Consider the following 9,263-nt stretch of genomic DNA (forward strand, 5'->3'; position numbering starts at 1 on the left):
TACTTTAAAATGCAGGATCAGTTTAATAAAATATATATGCATCACATTACCTCAAGGTCGTACATAAATGAAACTAATATACGGACGATTAAAGATCTAAGTGTACTTCAAAACAGCAATTAAATTGATTTTCCAAAGTGACGTCACTTCAACCTATAGTTCAAAGACATGTTTCACTATAAAATTAAACATTGCTACTGGTTCAATTCTTTTTATAACATAAAATTGAAAAGGAAAATAATTTCACATTAGAAATCGTGTTATATGTTTTATTTTTTGTATATCTGAAGGTATATATACAGCCTGTCTTGGGCAGTCTGCACGTGGTACAGTTATATAATGCAAAATGAAGACAATATTATATCCATTTACAACGATTATCTTTCTCGTAGAACGTGGTAATGGGTACGAAGACTTCTCATGGTACTCTTCATAATAACATCTAGGACAAAGGGCGGGGCAACATCTAGGACAAAGGGCGGGACTTTTCTTTTTAAGTGATATATCGGCTTTTTCTTGTGAAGTATACTATTTGTAGCTTGTTTTGGTATATAAAGCGAAGTTACATGTACTTCTCAAATTTTACTTCTCAAAATTTTATGAAGGTGATATTTTCATTAAGAAAAAACTTTAGCAACGGGATAAATATATATAGTATAACTATTCTAATCACCAAAAACATTAATTGCAAAAGTATGATTCAACTGGCAGGATATTGATAAAAGTAGCATGTCATACCAAACTTTCTGCGTTTATTCATGAAATTTTTAACATACACCTAACAACACTGTAGCAAGTTTAGGACTTGTTCTTCAAACATCACTTTCTGGTTTAAAAGTCTTTGCAAAGTTGTTGTACAATTCTTTTATTATGGCTCTTCAGCAATTCGTTAACATACAGTTGAAGCAAAAAATAATCTGCATTGAAATTCTTAACTCAACTTGTTCTAGGAATTCCACACGATCGTATCTTCTTTTTTTACATTTGTTTCTGAAGTAAGTGCATAAAATCTGCTTAGAAATGAGAAATTGATGCATATTAAAGAACAATAAGACACCAAGATAGGTAATAACTCTCATGAATACGTCGAGGAGAGAAAAAAACCCGACGAAACAGCAGTCTTAAAAGATCACTCCATATAATACAAATAAGGGAGCAACACGAACACCGCCAAGGGGTAGTGGGTTGAGATCCAGTTTAATCCAACCACTTGGGCATGATCCTTGTATTTTTCCATTGAAGGAAATTAATCATTTCATATCAATGACAAATCTCGGATAGTTGAATTTATTTTAAACTTTTAAAAGACTAGCGAAGATTTAGAACTTTATTAATCAAATACATTTATTGTTGAAGAATGTATCTAAAACATGTAAAACTCGGGATTGCTCATGGGCATATGCCCTCCACCTCAATTTTTGAGAAGTCTCATAACTTAAAAATGACAAAATGATATCACATATTACTTAATTGAATTTCATGTAGGGTATCATTTGCGTAGAATCGACAATAAGACCTCGACACTGAGCAAATACCGATCGTACCAAGATAACCCTTTTGGCTCGTACTACGTGAATCACTTGGAACAAAGAAGCTTGTCTACGATTAACATCAATTCTGTATATAATGGTACCCTAGGGAAAAGAGATATGTGCCTTTTATAGTTGATTTTACAAGATTTGTCAATCAAATAAGCGATTAATTCTATTGTATTGTATTGTATATAAAGTAAACATGAAATAATCTATTTTTAATTACTTCCTTGTCTATTTATAAATCGCTAAGGGTTTATACGACATTGTTTTTTGTCATAAGTGTGTCTCTTTTATCTTATACTCCAAAGTGACAATGACACTCAAGTATGTATAAGAGCGGATGTCATACTTGATTGTTTGCAGCTAGTTTTAACCAGAATTTAAAAAAAAGTATCACAATATATTTTAAAAAAGTGTGTTTTAAGACCGTTGCATTGGTAGATTTACCAAGGAAAACCTTTCTATGAGAGATTTTGGGTTCTATAAATGAAATCAATCATATGATAATAATAGGTTTCAGCTCGTTTTCAGTAACCTCTTTCTTTTAACTTTATGGTAAATAGAACACACCCGCGAAATCGCGGGCATTTAGAGCTTGCTTGAAAGTATGTTAATTTAATGTTGTAAGATGAATAAAAGATTTTATGTCTGGAGTATTTCAGAAAATGTATTAAAAGTCATATGTACTTGGAAACAGGACAGTTAATATTCTGAGCCCACTCCCTTTTTTCCAAAGTCCGTTTTGTTTTTCTGTTAAATTCCATGATTTTTTGCGTTTTTGTATACTATAAACATACGTGTACTATAAATAAAGTGTATTTGCTATTAACTATCAATTCCAAGTTTTTTCTCCATGGCAATACTGCTTTATCATATATAGAGTCTCTATATATTATAGGAGTATAGTTATAGTATACATGCAGAATGACGCGAAAATAATTGTCCTGTCCCCGAGTAATTATGAAAATTATGTTTAAAGTTTAAAACCGGAAGTCTTGTCTTTGACTTTAAAGTCGGTATGACGACGGAAACAATATCCGGACGGTTTTTTTTTTTTCGTATCTCTCCCAAAATAACCCATCTGAATAATCATAAGATTGGATGACAAATTCGACTATGCATGGTACCTATAGAACACAGAGGCATGATGATAAAAGCGGAAGGAAGAGAAACGACAAACAAAATGAGGTCTTCTCGTTTAATAGTATAGCTTGTCAGATTGCCAGCATACAGTATCTACATGTATCGGCCACTTGATATTCCAGGGCTTGTATTTCTTATCATAATTTCTCTGAAAAAAAAGGTTGCTGCTCACAAGGCAGCTATTAAACCAAGTGGTGCAGTTAGAATAATCCCTTCGACGCCATAACGAGTTGGATGACCGTTATGAAATACCCGTCTCGTAGATGACAACTTCATACCTGCCAACCCTCCCGTTTTGAGCGATTCAAATCCAAAACATAACCTTTCGTCAAAATGAAAGGAGTCTACATATATTGGCAAAAACGAAAATATTATTTGTATGTATGGTGATTTTAAATGAAAATACAACTCATCTTATATTTTTTTACCAACAAAAATTAAATAGATGAATCATGATTAATATTCATCATGTATTGGCTTATTAACTGGTAAAGGTTGAACTATACAAATTGTACTGGTTTTTCGGTGGTATATGTGGCCTTTCTTTTAATTTAATCGATCGATATCACGTTTGAATTTCCCTACCATGCAGTCTAGAATACTTATGGTTAAAGGGAGATAATTCTAAAACATTAGAAACCGCTAAAATCAAGGGAAAACGGTACTATTTATTCTGCCATAGGCGACAATTAGAAACCGCTAAAATTAAGGGAAAACGGTACTATTTATTCTGCCATAGGCGACAATACTAACATTTTCTAATTTTACCACTTTTTATAACAAAAACCTGAATAAAACAGCTATGTGTTGTGTTAGTACTTTATTACTCTATTTTAAAAATTGAAACCAAATAGTATCATGACCAATTTCCAACGGAGCTTGTTTATGTTATCCATGCCCACCGTCATTTTGCAGCAAATTTATAAAATTTTGAAAGCCTTTTCGAATAATTCTCTAGAAAATATTTCAATAGGTTTTAAAATTTATATTGTAAATATTAACACTGCAGTTATTCATAGATAAATAAAAAAATATATTGTACCCTTACATCCAATCACGGCGCTCCTAAGTTGACTTCCTTCACCTGTCTTGGGTACACAAAAGGCCAACCTAATGCTAGGAAAATGTAATACTACCGTTTTCCCTTAAGAGGAAGTTAATTATAAGTGATGGATAACTAACATATTTCAAAAGGATTTGATTGATTGCTTTTTGCATACTACCAAATTGGTTTTGTATTTTCATCTTAGTCCTAAGAATGGATTTTTGTGACATGGCAAAATTCCATTCCAAAATGCCAGGTCTATTATCTTTTCCATGTAATTTATTACATTTATTATTTTGTTGATTGTTGCTGTTGATCCCCCTCTTCCTACCTAGATCAAACAAAGCCAAATAGAACTTCCTTGTTTCCCCCCCTCATCTATCAATATGTGGAGATGGCTAAATATAGTTTTAAAGTATCATGATCTTTACTTTGGAAGCAGAGTTTTAAGCTTATATGACATGACCGATATGAATATGTCCTTACCTATCAAATATAAGAAATTAAATTAAATTGAAGAAATGGAATAGAACAGAAACTTTGTGGCGCAAGCCTGTAAGTAAAAGTATATAAGCAACAACCCATTGCATAGTTTCGAATGTTGTTGACATTTTTGTTCGGGAAAATTTCTAAACAGATCAATTATTCTAAGAACAGTCTTACTATTAAAAAACATTTCCGAGTTTCTCTTAACTTCCTGATCTTAATCTATTTTTTATTCGTTTTTTATCTGAAGATACACAAAATGTTCGGCACTAAACTAATGTATGCAAGTGTACACAAAACTAGGCATTTAAAACATTAGTTTCACCGTGTATATTTAAGGAAGAAACGATGTTTGAATAAAATTGATATTTATAACTGTTATTAATAAAGTTCTTTGTAGAAATACATGTATTTGAATAATATAAGAAACAATTCTAGATGTCCGAAATAAGAAATACATTGGTCCGACTTTTTCCACGTTCACATCTTCCCGAATCATCTTGACTTACACAGAAATACTTGCCACTGGTCTTTACTCAAACAACGATTTACTCATAAATGCATTACTTAAAAAGTGTGAGGTAAATGTATTATTTGTCTAGTATCTCGGATCCGTTAAATTACACTTAAAAGTAAAAAAAAATTACCCCCTCCCTTTGCCGAATACTCATTGGAGAAGAAATACCACTTGAACAAACAGAAAAAATAGAAATATTGTCATCCCTAATATATCCTTCTTTTTCGTCTGTAAGCACGCTGCTGCAGCTAATGCTTAATCGAGACGTCTTCAGTATCTTTAAACTACTGCAAATCATCAAAATGGCTTCCATAAAGAAGCAACCACTTAACTTCAAAAAGGGGGAGGAGGGTATTTTGTTTATTCATCTGAGTCAGAAGTTTTTCCGCGCAAACGTTTTATTTCGGTTTTTTTTTCCGATGCTGATATGTATTTTTTTCCAACATTTAACACTATAATGTATGGGGAAACTCTTGATTCAGAATTTTTTTATCATGCATCTGTAGAATCAGATTAATTTTCCGATTTAAAGTGAAATGGTCGTTCCCTTACAGCTGCTACCATAGTTGTCCGGAAAGTTTGCATTCTGTTCTACGTAATGAACATTTAAATGACATCGAGTTTACAAGTGTGAACACAATGTCCAGTATATTAAACTAATTGTAAACAAGTTTAGTGTACATGGAGTTTGGTGTGAACACGGCCTAAACTACAAACATTGCGATTTGTTAGTTAATTATGCATTGTTGCAGATCGATTTTGTTATCTATCTTGGCAGTTAAATCTAGATTAATCTGGTCGACGATCAACTTGTTTGTCTTATTAATAAAGACTGTTTTTATGTGAAGTGGTTTCTGTTTTTCCTGAAATCGGGATCCATAAGTTATCAAATCATCGACAGGTAATGTCAATTGAATATACAAATGATATCTATAGGAACGATCTTTGAATGAAATTCTGTTTTCTTTCACAATGATCTAGGATAATGGACCGCTGACATCACAAAGTTTGCTACCTAACAGATGACAACTATTTGTCGTCATTAAAGAGTTTTAATTTTTTTAATTTCCTTTTCAAGGTAGTAAAATAGCGTTTTCTGGAATGTATTATGTTTCACTGTTAGGTGTTCGAGGAACAGTTAAGTAATGTCCATGATACATCCGGTCAGATATGACAACTTATTTTAAAACTCCATTAATTTTGTAAAATTTGCTTTTGTCTATATCCCTATTTAATATGTTTTTTATACATATGACGGGGCTCTGTACTTATACATCCCCGTCATTGTGTGATTGTTCTATGTTAATTTTTGTATTCTTAACTGTCATACAAGTGAGAGGTTTAGCGAGCTATAAAACAATGTTTAATCCATTTCCTACTTTAAAAATGCCTGTACCAAGTCGGGATTGACAGTTATCCATTCGTAAGATGTGTTTGAGCTTTTGATTTTTCCATTTGATTATGGACTTTCCGTTTTGAATTTTCATCGGAGTTAAGTATTTTTGGTGATTTTACTTTTGTCTCACTCATTCCTGCATGCGAACTATATTCAAATTGTGTGATTTTATCCCTTAAAAAATATACGCTTAGCATACGAATTTCAGAACATTTACATTTATGATTCGTTGCACATAATCATTGATTCGCTAGGCTCAATATTAAGTTTTTCCCCATCTATGGTTGATCATAACATTGTGTTTACTAAGTTTTTTCCCTGACTGATGTTTATCATAACATTGTGTTTATTAAGTTTTTTCCCCGACTGTTGTTTATCATAATTTTGTGTTTATTGGTAATGGTGCATGTTAAGTATGTTAATGAGACTAATGTTTTGTCATTGTTATCATTTATAGCTTCTTCTTTTGTTATATATAAGATTATATTTGGCTGTTTTCTACTTTTTGGTCGTGTTTTTGTCTTTTTGACACATTCCCCATTTCCATTCTCTATTTTGAATATGACAATAACATACATGTATAATTTACAAAAAAACCAAATAATTTAATAGACAAATTAAAAGATAATAGTAAAAAATAAGCACATGCATAAAACAATACATTCATGTATGTGAACAGTTGCTGATATACATGTGTAATTTCATTTGAAACATTAAAACACTTTAAGGGTTAAATGGGACGGCTCAAATGGATTTGTCCAATTCAGCAGTAAAACCAAGGGTAAAGAAATGCGTCGGTTTGGCTGTGCGGGTATATAAATACGTAGCTACATTGAGGACAGGGAAGTTGAAAACATATGCTCTGTGTCACCTTGCTCTCTGCACTTTCAACTGCGATTGATGGGTTATATAAGTCATCTTGTTGTAAGGTCAATTTTTTCCCTTATAAAAGGGAATATGACACATACCGATATCTGAGAACCCGAAAGTGTGTCTCTCATAAATACAGACACAGGCACGATATGTCTGTCTCGAAAGCTTTAAAATAATCGTGATCGTGACTGTACAATTTTTGTAGTGTCAATTTCAGTCTTTTTTCCTCATAACCTAGTTAGGACGAATTTCTTTTCGGTCACGAAGTCCAGCACATTTAAGATGTTTTGTAACATCATTTGTTTTTTTATTATTATGAAACAGATCTTAAACCCAATTGTCTCAGACTAAACCGTAGTTATCTTTCCGTCGGAATACAGTGTCCGTTTGTTCACGTTGATGATGGCCTCTTTAAGTTCAGTTTCCCCATTGATATTGGAATACAGTAATTGTTTTATTACACGTATCAAACTAAGATTGTCTCATCTTCAGCCAAGTTGTACTTGTCACTCTTAAATCGTGTCATGTTTTTAATACCGAATTACTTCCAACTGTTGGATCAATAAGAATAAAACAGAGCAATGACGTCATTGGTAGATTTATCATCTATTGGTCTAAAAACTGCGTCCCAATGTTCCCTGTATAAATACAAAAACACAATACTTATGATCTACAAAATGTTCATTAAGATGACAAGTGAATAAATTCGTGTTTGCTTTAATTTTTTGTAGCAATATAAATGCACGTTGCCATCTTTTTATGTTTAATATATCCCAGCTGTTCCAGATGCTGCAATTGACAGGTGTTTATACCACGTGACAAGCTGTAAACATAAGAACCAGTCAACACCTTATCATACAATTTTGAAGTAATCTTACAGAATAATTAAAATTTGTTTACTCAAGAAAAAGGGGATCGGATAACATCTGGTGGTAGTATTTATAATAAGCACTAAAATTGACTACTGTGTAAATACATTATAATTCGCTGTATAGGCCTATAAACAAACCTTGTAAAACCATGAAATCAAATATTCACGAAAATACAAAGTTTCCTCAATTCACGAATATTGGTACACACGGAAATTAATGTATACACAGTAATAAAATCAATCAGTCCAGTCAGTCACAGCTAAAAAAAAATCAATCTTATTATAAGAAAAGAAGGGACGCATCCAATGATGGGTGCAACGGATAAAGAGTAATTACATCGCGATGACCTTGAGGTCATTTCGATGTATTGCTATCGCCTAGTTTTTGTATTATCGTCATCTTTTTTTTTTTAAATATTCAGTTAGTTTTAATCTTTTAATTAGTCAGTGCACTTGTGAATTATTATAATAATGACCAACACCATTATGATTCTGATCGAAACAAATGTGCTATAGTCTTTCTTGTTTACATTGAAGACATTTTCAAGACTTCGATTTTCTATTACTCTTCTGTGAACAAAAAACTACAACCTCTTTGCTTATTATATTTCGAATTTCTGCAGAGTAAGGGAAGAACGCTTTTTTTACGTAAATTTTCAGGTAGCTCAGACAAAAGTTTTAGAAAACTATGTTAAAAACCAGTGTTCTTGTATGGCTTTAAATGGAAAATCCCCTTAATTTTGTAATTGGTAATATAATTTCTCCTTATATATTCTACGCCACCAAACTTCCGTTTGTGCGAAGAATGTGTTCCAATAACTTCGTCAATGAGACATCAATTTATTAATTAACACCCCAAAAAACATAGGACACGAATTTTATTTCATCAATGAATCTTTTTTATTATTATATCCCTCTGTTTTCGACGAAGGTCTTGACATATCCTGCATGCCTGCGATTAGTTCGCAAATTTTTACAGTATATCGGTGTCTATTTTTAAAGCCGTGTTTACCGTTTGTTAGTTAACATCAAATAAAACATTACTTAAAAGGTGTGACTCTGAAGCTTTTTAAACAACTGTCAAAACCAATTATAAAAGTTGAAAAAAAAATCAACATATTTGTCATTTTTATTTTTATGACATTTCTAAATGATCAGATTTAATGTTTTTAAGGGGGAGATGAGATTCCTTCCTCTGTCCACTTTTTCGTTTCAATGTGATCAGAGATAGATTGTTTGGATTAGCTCAATTTTGAGTTCAAAAAGGATATGATGAATCATTTAGTCGGAAAAAGAGATACAAAGAATACCAAAGTAACATTGAACCATAATTCGAAAACACATTGACAATGCCATTTCAAGAATGAAAAAAAAACCGAAAAGACGACACCTTTAAA

Source organism: Mytilus galloprovincialis, chromosome 9 (genome assembly GCF_965363235.1).
Source record: "Mytilus galloprovincialis chromosome 9, xbMytGall1.hap1.1, whole genome shotgun sequence".
In the NCBI taxonomy this organism is placed as follows: Eukaryota; Metazoa; Mollusca; class Bivalvia; order Mytilida; family Mytilidae; genus Mytilus; species Mytilus galloprovincialis.